This window comes from Pinus tabuliformis, chromosome 5_1 (genome assembly GCF_031772625.1).
Source record: "Pinus tabuliformis cultivar Carrire ecotype Pingquan chromosome 5_1, CPIR1, whole genome shotgun sequence".
Lineage (NCBI taxonomy): Eukaryota > Viridiplantae > Streptophyta > Pinopsida > Pinales > Pinaceae > Pinus > Pinus tabuliformis.
The window spans coordinates 455,066,020-455,082,730 of record NC_142305.1 but is presented as its reverse complement, the minus strand read 5'-3'; positions in this window follow the sequence as shown (position 1 = coordinate 455,082,730).

Below are 16,711 nucleotides of genomic sequence, written 5' to 3'. Positions count from 1 at the left end.
CTTAAATAAAACCTCTTTTTTGAGCCTTCATAAATAGAAAGAGGGTTATGGACTAAATATAAAAAGAGGTTTATTTATTTACCATACCCCTATTTTATTTATATTTTTATTTATTTGCCATACCTTCACTCTATTTATATTTTTATTTGTTTACACCCTTGCATGTACATAAGGTGAATTATGGAGTAAATATAAAAAATCTTTTATTTATTTACCATACCTCCCATTTATTTATATTTTTATTAATTTACCATACCTCTTTTATAAATATGGTACTTGGCCCATAGGATTCACTTAAATAAAACCTATTCTTGAAAATTAAGGTGAATGGAAGGTTGTAACTCCTAATTTCAAGGGCTAAATTTACCTTTTTTACCCTCTCCCTTAAAATAAGGTGGGTAACCTCCATACCTAATTTTTTTATAAAATAAATTTGAGGCGATTTGTAAAATTGTACCATGATACAAAATATTTGCTGACTATAAATTTAAAACCCCTTAATTTCACCTAAAGGGAGAAAATTTGCCCCTAAAGTTTTCCATGACCATGAATATGACAACATGATAGGGCTATTTGTCTTCCTGAAAATACTTTTGTATATGACATATACCAAAGAAACACCCATTTGCAAGGAACAAAACAAAACCAAATTAAATGAAAAGAAAATGGAATAATGTTTAAAAATAAATAAATAAAATGAGGAGCAAAAATAACCTGTAATGGCAGAACTGATATGCAAAGGGCACACAAGGCATGCAGGTCACGAAGCTAGGTGAGTGGAAATAAATGAAGAGTTGCACAATAATTTTGTGTGCGCATAGATACAGACCTAGAAATAGATATTTGAGGGATTATGAATGGCGTCCATGGCCTCCACAAGAGTCATAGACCTTTGAAGGATTTGAACCTTCACCCTATGGTAGCGACGACCTCCTCAGATCTAGGGGGTTTTCAAGAAGAATAACATGGCTTTCAAAGTCAGCATGCACTTGAGGGAATTAGAAGGGGTGATGTTCAGCTTGGGTCATATTTGCACCTCGTTGGTGACGGGTGCTGCTTTTATTGAAGCACTCCATTTCTGGGATTCAAACGTGCTGGTTCAGAGAAAATGGAATTTTCGTGCCATAAAGTACATTATATCTATGGGTTCCAAGCGGCTACTTTGGTTGCACATCATGGGGTTCGTAAACACATCACGGGGTTTGAAAACTATGATGTGTGTTTAAGAAGAATAATAATAGAGGAACAGGATGAGGTATGTATTGATGCAACACAAATTGTTTTATTATTTGCACAAAATTATGAGGAGAACTAGCCAGGGTATTTTTGTGTGCAAATTTTATTATTTATTTTAATAGATTCGAGCAAAAGACCCGCTCATTAAATATAAAATAGTGGAAAGGAAAGCCTCGATATTTTTAAATTTGTTAATTTTTAAGTTCAAATTCTATGCTTTCAAGAGTTTTTTTGGGCGTTTTGGGGCTTGTCGGAGGAGGGATTTTGGAGTGGATTTTGTAATTATTCTAATGGGGTGCTTGTGCAATGAACCCTCCACAAGGGCCGCATATTATGCAGAGAGATTTATGGAGAATGGGGCATCCTTCAATATCCAATCGTTTCCTATGGCGTCTCGGTGGCTGATAGCACCTGCTGCTATTGGGAAAGTCGTTGAGGGTACGAATAGAAACAAGGGGGATTATAGGAATAAATTTAGAGGAAAATAGAACAAGGGCGTTGACGCATCTCCATTGCTTTCAAACGAAGCAATAAAGGAAAGAAACTATCAACACCATCAACATCAGTAGCATCATCATTTTCGTTCTCAACATTTGCAACCATAAAGGAAATTTGTTCCCAACACTAATTTTAATCCAAGGCTTGGGAATCCCCCCAGGCACATCGAAGGCAAGCATGCTACTACAAGATTTTAGTCTGACTTACTATTGCTAGTGGTTAGATCAAATGCTAGTTCCCGCATCAGGTCGATTATTTTGAGAAGGTTGATCAGGTTTGTAGGCTTGTTGTATCGCTTTTTATGCAATCACTATAAGCATAATGTTTTACTCTTTACATGGTAGGATAAAATGCCGAAAGAAAATATGCATGTTACAATACAAACCTACAAAATTAGAGGTTGATTTGAGATTTAATGTTTTTATGTCATGACTTCAATTAAGCATAGCGTGTTAACATAAATTACTCTAATGCCGTTTTATCCCTTGCCCATCTGCCAGTGGCAATCAGAAAAATGTGGATATAGATAGATTCATCAAGTCGTTATAAGGCCCTATATATATCTCTTTTTCTTTATTCTGTGAGTCTATCATCTTAGTAAGTTGCCATGAAGGACAACACCTATATCATAATGCCAACACCTTACAACAATAGTGATGATATATTAAAGAAATTAAATTGTCACATGTTGACTAGAACTACAAATGTCAAAGGAGATTTGCAACCTTTGATCCATGCTCCACTTAATTCAAATTCTCTTATAACTTTTCAGAGGAATGACCAATTAAAGTTTTTATAATTTCCAGCCAAATTACTTTTATGGTTAATGAAGTACTGTGCATGGCCTCTTAAGGTTTGTTGATTGTAAAATGCCATGTCTAATACATACATTTTTAACATTTTTCTATCTTTACCTACTCTGTATAACTTTATAGCCTACATTGGATAAAGAAATTGACATAAAAGTACTTTTCCCAAAGAAAACAAACTGGAAATGGAAGGAAATTAGTTGATAGAAACAAGAGTGGTTGGGCCAACCATAGGTAAGAAATATGGGGTACACATGCATAGGAAATAGCAAGGAATTGAAGAAATGTTAGGAAATAAGAAGGAAAATCACATGAAATGTTATAAAGAATATTTTGTTACACACTTTCTTGCAAGGAAAGGCACGTACAAGTGGTTTTGGTCTGTGATATTTGGACCATCGTATTGTAATCCATGGTATTGGTCCAAGGTATCTTATCTGACGTATTGACCCCAGGTATGTGGTCCAAGGTATTGGTTCTAATTAGTTTTGGACCAGGGTATTGAGTAAGGTCTAAGACCATAAAAGGAGGAGAAGATCATTAGGCAAAGGCATTAAGAAAGTCTTGAATATCTGAAGAAGTATGAGATCTAGTATGCAGGTTATGGGTTCATGATGCTTTCCTTGATCTGAGCCAAGGAGGAACCTTAGTTGTTGATAGAGGACAAGATCTAAGGATAGTTATGGATCTAATGGCTTGGAATGAATCATCCCTATATGGTTTGATCATGCTTATCATAGATCTATATACTGACAAATGTAATGTTCTGTAAATATTATGATCTGGGTATAACTTAGTCTTGGAATAGCTGGAAATCATGAATGAATACTTACAGATGTGTATGTTGATCGAATTTGAAAAAAACATGTATACACACAGGTTAGATACATCTAAGTAGCGTATACAATATGAACTATGAATTTACATGTGGTTCTGGTCGTTGATGCAAAATTCTAAGTTTTGGTGACTGTTTACAGTATTCTGCATATTCAGATTGGTTGATTTTGATTAGCTTCAGAGTTTATGGATGAGATGTAATAATGGATCAGGATCATAATGTCTTATCTCTATGGGATCATATGGACTAGATCTAGTTACTAACACACGTATTATCCTTTTGTATGTAATGATCTGGGTATGTCTGAAGTCAGGAAGTGCAGTGAAGTTATAAGTAAGTATTTTATGATATATACACTGGTTCACTTTGGTGAAGTTGTGTATACACGCTGGTTCAGCTCTTCCAAGTAACATATGCACTCCGATACATGATTTTTGATGATACAGTTGGATCTGAATATTATTGCAGAGTTCTGTGTTATGCTCCGTGTTCTGATGACTGTGTTTTTGTTCACAGGATTTCAGTGATTCAGTGTTGGGTGATTCAGAGATTGATCATGCAAGTGGTGATTGATTTTGTGCTTCAGTGATATTGATGTGTCTAGTATGAAAATTGGATAAAACATGGCCTTCAGATTATGATGTTGTGTTCCATGAGTATCTAGTCTGAAAATTTATGAAATGTGGTACTTGTAGAAAGAAAGAGAAGGTTGTAGCCTTCTATAGGTCAGAAGCTACGTACTAGTACATTAGCTAGTACAAGAGCTAAGGGGTTTGTATCTCCCTTCAAGGAGAAGTTGGAGAACGAGAGAAGGTTGTAACCTTCTGTAGGTCAGCACCTACATACTAGTACATTAGCTAGTGCAAGAGTTAACGGGTTATATCTCCCTTCCAGGATAAGCTGTAGAACAAGCAAAGGTTGTAGCCTTCTGCAGGTAGAAGCCTACATATTGGTATAAGACTACACCAGTACAGAAATATTGTAAAAAGAAGTTTCTTATTAAAAGAAGAGAGAGATGAATTTCAGCAGGTGGTTTTCACCCACATTGGGTTTCCGCCTTACATCATGGTGTTCATGTGTCCTTCTTATGTGTGATGATTTATTCTATTTTACTACATCTGTTTACTATTCATAAGGTTAATAATGTTCTGATGCACTCATTAAAGATAAACTAATTGAACCATAAGTTTACTGGATATATGCTAGTTGCATTGAACACAGTTGCGTGTACTTGCAGGTTCCCTTAACTGAAGTAGCATATATGAATCTAAGTATTGAAAAGAAAAATATTAGTGATTTGATAATACTGATTCACCCCCCCACCCCCCCAGTATTATTTCCAACAATTGCTATCAGAGCAGGTCCTTTGGTAGACGCTTGATCACTTGAAGGAGATTCGTAGACAATGGGAAACAAGCTAAAGAAGAAAGCACCTCAAAAGAAGAAGACATTTCAAAGGAACTATGACAGTGGGAGAATTGATTGGGTAATATGTGGAAGCAACACTTCAGATTCAGCATCACCTCAGAATGAAGATGAAAAAGCAAAAGAACTATCAGGTATGAGTTTTTTATCCTCTAATGACACATTTCTCCATCCATTTGAAGATGATGAAAGTGATAGTGAAACAAATGAACTTGCTCTTATGGGTGAGGATGAAAGATATCAAATAGAGACAGAATTTAAAAGGATTATGGAAAAACTTAAAGATCAACAAGATCTATTGGACAAAAGAGAATGTGCCTCCAAAGAAGAAGCTACCAAACTAAAAGTTCAACTAGAGGAAGGAAACAAAGTAAGGAAGCTATTCAAGGAAAGGGAAGATCAATGTCAAAAGCTACTAGATGAAGTGACATCATTAAGAAATGAAGTAAATGAAAGGAGCACAACAATCAAGAAACTCATAGAAATATCCAATTACTATGAAAGTCTTGAACCTAAGAACCTCTCGCTAAAATATTTTGAAGAATCAAATAAGAAGAATAAAGAACTACTCCACGCTCTTGAAAAACAAGAAAACAAAGTTCTTGAATTAAGAAATCAATTGGAAGAAGGAAGAAAAGCTGAAGGAATCATGAAGAAGCAGTACCTTGAAAAGGAAGAGCAACATCAGGTTGAGGTAAATATTCTAAAAGATAAATTAGAAGAAAAGGATAAGCTCTTACGATTTCAAGATAGTACTAAGAACTTGGATGATATTATTAGTAGTCAAAGGTCTCCTGCTATCAAAACTGGTTTTGGTTTTCATGAATCTGTTGAAGGTGAATCTAGTTCACAAAGTAAGACAAGGAACTCTAATGCAAAATCTGAAATGCTCAACAAGGAGATGAGAGGTCAATCCCATCAACAACCCAGGAAAGAAGTTCTTCAAAGAAAATCTTTTACTCCTAACTATGGAAGTGATAGTCGGTTATTTCATCCGATGAATAATGTTGAATGTTATGTAAGTCATTATTTTGGACATGTTGCAGCCAGATACAGAAGTAGAATAGTTCAAGGCCATCACACAGAAAGATCATCACGTTCTAGGTACTTTCAGGGATATTGTTTTTCTTGCAATATGTTTGGTCACAAAGTTGTTGATTGCTACAGAAGGAATATGAAACATGTAAGATGTTATGCATGTAACAAGCTTGGACATATAGAAAAGGAATGCCAGAACAAAGTATGGGCACCATACCAAAAGGAGAAAACATCATCACACTTGAAGATATGGAAGAAGAAGGAAGTACAGTCAGAAAGATGTGGCACAGCACAATGTATAGACATAACAGACTCAGAGGAAGCTGAAAGTGTAAAGCTTCAGTGTTCTAAATCTCATATGCAAGTTTCATGAAGAGAAGTCATGTTTATATGTGAGTTAGACACTGCAGTGTCGTGTATATGTTAGATTGAGGAAAAGCAGTGGGACAGACTCAAGAAAAAAGGTTCAGGGGAAGCATATGCTTTGAATAATGCATTTTTGGCATTATGGTTAGAAGTCCTTGGTGATGATGCTTATATGGCTAAAAGATACATCTTGCTATGATATGGTTATGAGTTGCTCATGATTCTTGGGGTTCAGATCAGATTTGTGGATGAGTCTCTAATGATGCATATATGTTGCTTACATGGTAATCTTCATAAGGAGAAGGAGAAGTACAAAGTGTGAATGCACAACTTCATTACTTGATGATGAGTCACTCATATGTTGCTATCATCATATTCATAAAAATCATATAAAACATTTATGATGTAGGATTCCTATAGTTCTTTGCTCTCACATGGTTGAGGATTATTGTTGTTGATGATATCAAGAAGTCTTGACAAAAGATCTTGAGCTCAAGATACATAGTGCTATATACAGTATGCTGGATACATGGATGATTACTCAAAATTGCATTGTTGGAGACATGATGATGATGATTTCTTACCTATATGATGATAGGTTGATACTCACATATGTTTATTAATGCTTATCAGATGCGGTATGTTCTTGAGTGATGATACATGGATGGTATAAAAGATCATGCATATGTTGATGATGATGAGATGACTATGGTGTTTTTCACATATGATATAATGTGAATGATTTTGTATGACATATGTAGAATTCATTCATGGAAGGCTATGATAATGTTCAAAAGGATGAGTTGATGTCTATATGTAGACATACCTTGTTACAGGTTGATGATATCTATAGTAATGGACGTATACAGGTTGCTGGTCTGGATGTTGTTGACAGATGCCTATGGATGTATGATAGTTGTTGATGACTATCATGGTCTTGTTTAGATATTTGGTCTCTGCTATAAATGTCATGTATATCATTCGATGTAAAGGTCATATCAAAACCCATGATGTAATAGTTTGTCTCTGTCTATTGTAGTCATGTGATGAATCCCTTTTGGTCATATGATGTAATTTCTACCCCCACTATGCATGGGAAGGATGATGTAATATTTTAGTCATGTATAAACAATTTGTATCTAGTATGTCCCCAGTTGGTTGGTTGGGCGAGTCAAGTTTATCCCCACTTGGTTGGGAGAATGAATGTATGAGTCATTGGTGATAGGAAGGTCAAACTCACATAGTTGAGTTATAGAGTCATGTTATTTTCTTGAAAATGTTTGCAAACTCTACATGTGCTCAGGGGGAGTATGGATGATACAGTACATCTTAGCATGAACAAAGGGGGAGCTCAATAAGAGATTTCATCATGCACTTAGCGGGAGCATGACCGTTTACCCTTGATGTCAAAGGGGGAGAGTGATTTGGTGTTGGTATTGTTTCCATCAAGTCCAAAGAGGGAGATTGTTGGCATTATGATGCATGTGTTGTACTTGATAGAAACCCTCTTGTAGTAGAACAACTCACTTATACATGGTAACTAGATGAATACAAAATGGATATCAGATGTGAAAAAATACATGGGATGCAAGGTAGTTCAAAGGAATCCGTTCAAATGTAATGTACAATGACAACTCATTAAGATGACAGTTCATAGTGTAGCAAGTTAACATTGCCATCAAGTTCAAAGGGGGAGATTGTTGGCATTATGATATAGGTGTTGTCCTTGATGGCAACTTACTAAGATGACATACTCACAGAATGAAGAGAAAGATATATACGTAGGTTACCCTTGACCAAGCCACGTATACACGTGGGTTCGATGACAAAAAAGTGTGTATCTGTATACATGCACTTTCATGCAAGGAAAAGCACATACAAGTGGTTTTGGTCCATGGTATTTGGACCATGGTACTGTAATCCATGGTATTCGTCCAAGGTATCTTGTTCGATGTATTGACCCAGGTATGTGGTCCAAGGTATTGGTTCTAAGTGGTTTTGGACAATGGTATTGAGTAAGGTCTAAGACTATAAAAGGAGGAGAAGATCATTAGGCAAAGGCATTCAGAAAGTCTTGAATATCTGATGAAGTATGAGATCCAGTATGCAGGTTATCTGTTCATGATGCTTTGCTGATCTAAGCCAAGGAGCAATCTCAGTGGTTGATGGAGGACAAGATCTAAGGATAGATCAGGATCTAATGGCTTGTAATGAATCATCTCTATATGGTTTGATCATTCTTATCCTAGATCTGTATATTGACGCATGTAATGTTCTGCAAATATTATGATCTGGGTATAACTTAGTATTGGAATAGCCACAAATCATGAATGAATATTTACAGATATGTACGCTGGTTGACTTTGATAAAAATTCATATACACGTAGGTTAGATACATCTAAGTAGCGTATACCATATGAACTATGAATTTACATGTGGTTCTAGTTGTTGATGCAAAGTTCTGAGTTCTGGTGACTGTTTACTGTATTCTACATATTCAGATTGGTTGATTGTGATTAGCTTTAGAGTTGATGGATGAGATCTAATAATGGATCAGGATCATAATGTCTTATCTTTATGTGATCTTATGGACTAGATATGGTTGCTAACACACGTATTATCCTTTTGTATGTAATGATCTGGGTATGTCTGAAGTCAGGAAGTGCACCGAAGTTATAAGTAGGTATTTGATGATGTATACACTAGTTCGCTTTGGTGAAGTTGTGTATACACACTGGTTCGGCTCTTCCAAGTAGCATATGCACTCTGATGCATGATTTTTGATGATAGAATTGGATCTAAATATTGTTGCAGAGTTCTATGTTCTGCTCTGTGTTCTGGTGATTGTTTTTGTTGACAGGGTTTCAGTGTTTCAGTGTTGGGTGATTCAAAGATTGATGATGCAAGTGGTGATTGATTTTGTGCTTCAATGATATTGATGGTTCCATTATGAAAATTGGATGAAACGTCGCCTTTAGATTATGATGTTGTGTTCCATGAGTATCCAATCTGTAAATTTATGAAATGTGGTACCTGGAGGAGGAAAGAGAAGGTTGTAGCCTTCTATAGGTCAACAACTACATACTAGTACATCAGTTACTACAAGAGTGAAAGGGGTTGTAGCTCCCCTCTAGGAGAAGCTGGAGAATGAGAGAAGGTTATAGCCTTCTATAGGTCAACACCTACATACTAGTACATCAACTAGTACAAGAGCTAATGGGGTTGTAGGTCCCTTCCAGGAGAAGCTGGAGAATGAGAGAAGGTTGTAGCCTTCTACAGGTAGAAGCTTGCGTATTGGTATAAGACTGCACCAGTATATAAATATTGTAAAAAGAAGTTTCTTATTAAAATAAGATAGAGACGAATTGCAGCAGGTGGTTTTCACCCACATTGGGTTTCCACCATACATCATGGTGTTCATGTGTGCTTGTTATGTGTGATGATCTGTTTTGTTTTACTGCACTTGTTTACTGTTCATAAGGCTAATAATGTTCTGATGCACTCATTAAATATCAACTAACTGAATCATAAGTTTACTGGATATATGCTAGTTGCATTAAACAGAGTTGCATGTACACGTGGGTTCCCTTAATTTAAGTAGCGTATATGAATCTAACTATAGAAAAGAAAAAGATTAGTGATTTGATAATACTGATTCACCCCGCCCCCCCTCTTAGTAATACTGAGAGGGGGGAGTAAATCAGTATTATCAAATCAATAATATTTCTCTTTTCTATACTTAGATTCATGTACACAACTTCAGTTAAGGGAACCTATGTGTACACATAACTTTTTCTAATGCAACTAGCGTATGTCTAGTAAACTTATGATTCAGTTAGTTGATCTTTAATGAGTGCATCAGAACATTACTAACCATATGAATAGTAAACAGGTGCAATAAAATAGAACAGATCATCACACATGCGAAACACACATGAACACCATGATATATGGTGGAAACCAAATGTGGGTGAAAACCACCTGCTACAATTCGTCTCTATCTCCTTTTAGGAAGAAACTTATTTTTATAATGTTTTTGTATTGGTGCAGTCTTATACCATTACGCAAGCTTCTACCTGCAGAAGGCTACAACCTTCTCTTTTCTTCCAGGGACCATGTTTCATAAATTTTTAGATTGGATCCATCAATAACATCAATCAAACATCAAATATATCTGCATCAACCAATCTCCTATGTACCCACCAAAACTGAATCACGCAATCACTTCCCTGAAAGCTGTAACCTGAATACAATAATAGTAACTAGAAACCAATCCTAAACCGAGAACACTGCAATAGTAAACATAAGTAGCTAAAACATATTTTATGAGACGTACGCTACTTCAATATGTAGATCCTATGTGCATACGCTATTATATTAAGGAAAACATGTGTATATACCTAACGAACGTGTATATTCACCTTTGATACACTGAACTTGCATACAAATCTATAAAAGATAATTTATCCTTATCAATATTCAGACATCAATTATACTAAGATCATCAGATTTATAGATCAAGTCATGCGCCAAATATAACAGATCAAAATCACACAAAGATACTTCTCTTTAAGCCTTAAGATCTTGACCCATCAATAGAACTTATCCTTCTCCTAGCGCTTAGGTTCCTCCTTGGTTCAGATCCAGCTAAGCATCATGAACCCATAACTTGCATACTGGATCTCATACTTCATCAGATATTCAAGACTTTCTGAATGCCTTTGCCTAATGATCTTCTCCTCCTTTTATAGTCTTAGACCTTACTCAATACCATGGTCCAAAACCACTTAGAACCAATACCTTGGACCAAATACGTAGGGTCAATACGTCGGACAAGATACCTTGGACCAATACCATGGATTACAATACCATGGTACAAATACCGCGGACCAAAACCAATTGTACTTGTCTTTCCTTGCATGAAAATGCATGTATATGCATACACGCCTTTTGGTCATTGAACCCACATGTATACGCGGCTTGATCAAGGGTAACCTACTTATATATCTTTTTCTTCATTTTGTGAGTCTATCATCTTAGTATGTTGCCATCAAGGACAAAACCTGTATCATAATGCCAACAATCTCCCCCTTTGGACTTGATGGCTACAATACCAACACCAAATCACTCTCCCCATTTATCATCAATAGAAAAGGGTCATGCTCCCCCTAAGTGCATGGTGAAATCTCTAATTGAGCTCCCCCTTTGTTCATGCTGAGATGTATTGTATCATCCATACTCCCCCTGATCACATGTAGAGTCTGCAAACATTTTCAAGAAAATAACATGACTCTGTAACTCAACTATGTGAGTTTGACCTTCCTATCACCAATGACTCATACATTCATTCTCCCAACCAAGTGGGGATAAACATGACTCATCCACCCAACGAAGTGATGATATACCAGATACCAATTGTTTATACACGACTAAAATATTACATTATCCTTCCCATACATAGTGCGGGTACAAATTACATCATATGACCAAAACGGATTCATCAAACGACTACAATAGATAGAGACAAACTATTACATCATGGGTCTTCATATGACTTTAACATTGAATGATATATATGACATTTATAACAGAGACCAAATATATAAAGAAGACCATGATAGTCATTAGCAACTATCATACACAATATATGATTTGCTCCATATGTATCTGCCAACACCATCCAGACCAGCAACCTGTATATGTCCATTAGTGTAGATATAATCAATCTGTGACAAGGTATGTTTGCATATAGATATCAACTTGCTTCATTTCCTTAATAGAAAGAGACTTATCATAACCTCAGCTTATGTCATATCTGTAATCATTCACATCATATCATCTGTATGTTAAAAACACCATGTTCATCATATATGATCATAACATTGTCTTAAATAACAATATGATATTTTCACAAGAGCCTTCAATATATTAACCATGTATCATCACTAGGGAAAATCCCACATCTGATAAGCATCAATCATGATAATCAACATAAGTGAGTATCAACCTATCATCAGAAGGTAAGAACTCAAAGTGATTAACTAAGCCATGTCTTCGAATAGCTATGTCTCCATGCGACCTACAATAACACCATTCTCTTGGCAAACCAACAATATGCAACTTAAGTAATCATCCATGTATCCATCATACTGTATATAGCACTATGTATCTAGCAAACCTTGAGCTCAAGCAACAATCCTCAATCATGTGAGAGCCAAGAACTATAAGAATCCTGCATCATAACTATATTATATGATCCTTATGCATATGAAAACAGCATCATATGAGTGACTCATCATCAAGTAATGAAGTTGTGTATTCAAGCTTTGTGCTTCTCCTTATCCTATGAAGACTACCATGTAAGCAATATATATGCATCATCAGAGAATCATCCACAAATCTGATCTGGACCCCAACAATCATGGGCAACTCATAACTATATCATAGCAAGATGTATCTTTTAGCCATATAAGCAGCATCACCAAGGACTCCTAACCATAATGCCAAGATTGCATTATTCAAAGCATATGCTCCCCCTAAACATGTGCCATTTGTTAACTGTTAGATCTGATCATGCATATATCATCAAGAAGTATCAAGGCATCATAATCACCAAGTTAGGATCACGAACATCTTATGAGTACCAAGACATTTCCACACAACATCAGTAGATTGTAACTATTATCAAACAGAGCAAATAATGGACTGAATAATATCAGACCTTTTTGTCTTGAGCCTGTCCCACTACTTTTCCTCAAACTAACATATACGCGACTGTGCAGTGTCTAACTCACGTATATACACGACTTATCTTCATGAAAATTGCGTATGAGATTTAGAACACTAAAGTTTTACACTTTCAGCTCCCTCTAAGTCTGTTATATCTGTACATTGTGTTGTGCCACATCTTTCTGATTGTACTTCCTTCTTCTTCCATATCTTCAAGTGTGATGATGTTTTCTCCTTTTGGTATGGTGCCCATACTTTGTTCCTACATTCCTTTGATATATGTCCAAGTTTGTTACATGCATAACATCTTACATGTTTCATATTCCTTCTGTAGCAATCAATAGCTTTGTTACCAAACATATTGCAAGAAAAACAATATCCCTTAAAGTACCTAGAACGTGATGATCTTTCTGTGTCATGGTCTTGAACCATTCTACTTCTGCATCTGCCTGCAACATGTCCAAAATTATGACATACCTAACATTCAACATTATTCATTGGAGCAAATAACTGACTATCACTTCCATAGTTAGGAGTAACATATTTTCTTTGAAGAATTTCTTTCCTTGGTTGTTGATGGGATTGACCTCTCATCTCCTTATTGAGAATTTCATATTTTGCATTAGAGTTCCTTGTCTTACTTTGTCAACTAGATTCACCTTCAATAGATTCCTGAAAACAAAGACTAGTTTTGATAGTAGGAGACCTTTGACTACTAAGAATATCATCCAAGATTTTAGTACTATCTTGAAATCATAAGAGCTTATCCTTTTCTTCTAATTTATCTTTCAGAATATTTACATCAACCTAATGTTTCTCTTCGTTTTCAAGACATTGTTTCTTCATGATTCCTTCAGCTTTTCTTCCTTCTTGCAAGTGATGACTTAATTCAAGAACCTTGTTTTATTGTTTTTCAAGAGCTTGGAGTAGTTATTTATTCTGCTTATTTGATTCTTCAAGATCTTCTTTTAGCGAGAACATATTAGCTTCAAGACTTTCATAGTGACTGGATCAAAGTTTCGTGATTGTTGTGCTCCTTTCATTTACTTCATTTCTTAATTATGTCACTTCATCTTGTATCTTTTGACATTGATCTTCCTTTTCCTTGAATAGTTTCCTTACCCTGTTTCCTTCCTCTAGTTGATCTTTTAGTTTGGTAGCTTCTTCGTTGGAGGCACATTCCCTTTCGTCCAATAGATCTTGTTGATCTTTAATTTTTGCCGTGAGCCTTTTAAATTCTACCTCTATTTGGTATCTTTCATCCTCACTCATAAGAGTAAGTTTAGTTATTTCAATATCACCTTCATCATCTTCAAATGAATGGAGAAAACTATCACTAGAGGATAACAAACTCATACCTGATAGTTCTTTTGCTTGTTCATCTTCATTCTGAGGTGATCCTGAATCTGAAGTGTTTCTTCCACATATTCCCCAATTGATTCTTCCACTGTCATAGTTCCTTTGAGATGTCTTCTTCTTCTGAGGCGCATTCTTCTTTAGCTTCCTTCCCATTGTTCTACGGATCTCCTTCAAGCGATCAAGCTTCTACCAAAGGACCTGCTCCGATACCAATTGTTGGAAATAATATTGAGATGGGGGGCTGAATCAGTATTATGAAATCAATAATATTTTTATTTTCTATACTTAGATTCATGTACACAACTTCAGTTAAGGGAACCTGCATGTACACGTAACTTTGTCGTATGCAACTAGCGTATTTCTAGTAAACTTATGATTTAGTTAGTTGATCTTTAATGAGTGTGTTAGAACATTATTAACCATATGAATAGTAAACAGGTGCAGTAAAATAGAACAGATCATCACGCATGAGAAGCACACATGAACACCATGATATAATGTGGAAACCCAATGTGGGTGAAAACCACCTGCTGCAATTTGTCTCTATCTTCTTTTAAGAAGAAACTTCTTTTACAATGTTTCTATACTGGTGCAGTCTTATACCAGTATGCAGGCTTCTACCTACAGAATGCTACAACCTTCTCTCGTTCTCCAGATTCTCCTAGAAGGGAGCTACAACCCCTTTAGCTCTTGCACTAGCTGATGTACTAGTATGTAGGTGTTGGCCTACAGAAGGCTACAACCTTCTCTTTTCTTCCAGGGACCATGTTTCATAAATTTTCAGACTGGATCCATCAATAACATCAATCAAACATGAAATATATCTGCCTCAACCAATCTCCTATGTATCCACCAAAAGTAAATCACGCAATCACTTCTCTAAAAGCTATAACCTAAATACAATAACAGTAACCAAAAACCAATTCTAAACCCAGAACACTGCATAAATAAACATAAGTGGCTAAAACATATTTTTTTGAGATTTACACTACTTCAATATGTAGATCCTGCGTACATACATTGTTATATTAAGGCAAACCTACATATACACGGTTTTCAATTACCTAACCAACGTGTATATGCACCTTTGATATGTTGAACCTACGTACAAATCTATAAAAGATAATTTATCCTTTTCAACTATTCAGAGATTAGTTATACCCAGATCATCAGATTTATAGATCAATTCATGCGCCAAATATAACAGACCAAAATCACACAAAGATACTTCTCTTTAAGCCTGAAGATCTTGACCCATCAATAGAACTTATCCCTCTCCTAGCGCTTAGGTTCCTCCTTGGTTCAGATCCAGCTAAGAATCATGAACCCATAACCTGCATACTGGATCTCATACTTCATCAGATATTCAAGACTTTCTGAATGCTTTTGCCTAATGATCTTCTCCTCCTTTTATAGTCTTAGACCTTACTCAATACCATGGTCCAAAACCACTTAGAACCAATACCTTGGACCAAATACCTCGGGTCAATACGTCGGACAAGATACCTTGGACCAATACCATGGAATACAATACCATGGTCCAAATACCACAGACCAAAACCAATTGTACGTGTCTTTCCTTGCATGAAAGTGCGTGTATACACATACGTGCCTTTTGGTCGTGGAACTCACGTGTATACGCCACTTGGTCAAGGGTAACCTGCGTATATCTCTTTTTCTTTATTTTTTTAGTCTGTCATCTTAGTAAGTTTCCATCAAGGACAACACCTATATCATAATGCCAACACCTTACAACAATAGTGATGATATATTAAAGAAATTAAATTGTCACATGTTGACTAGAACTGCAAATGTCAAAGGAGATTTGCAACCTTTGATCCATGCTCCTCTTAATTCAAATTCTCTTATAACTTTTCATAGGAATGACCAATTAAAGCTTTTATAATTTCCAGCCAAATTACTTTTATGGTTAATGAAGTACTATGGGTGGCATCTTAAGGTTTTGTTGATTGTAAAATGCCATGTCTAATACATACACTTTTAACATTTTTCTATCTTTTCCTACTCTGTATAACTTTATAGCCTACATTGGATAAAGAAATGGACATAAAAGTACTTGTCCCAAAGAAAAAAAACTGGAAATGGAAGGAAATTAGTTGATAGAAACAAGAGTGGTTGGGCTAACTATGGGAAAGAAATATGGGGTACACATGCATAGGAAATAACAAGGAATTGAGGAAATGTTAGGAAATAAGAAGGAAAATCACATGAAATGTTATAAAGAATATTTTGTTTTATATATTTTTCATTTATACAAGGAAATATGAAAGTTGATGATAGATCATTCATGGCCAAGATTTGCATCAAATATTGAATGTTAAATAATAAATTTGGAAACTATATCAAGATGTTACCTTATAAGGATTAAAAAATTCTTAATTTGATGATGAT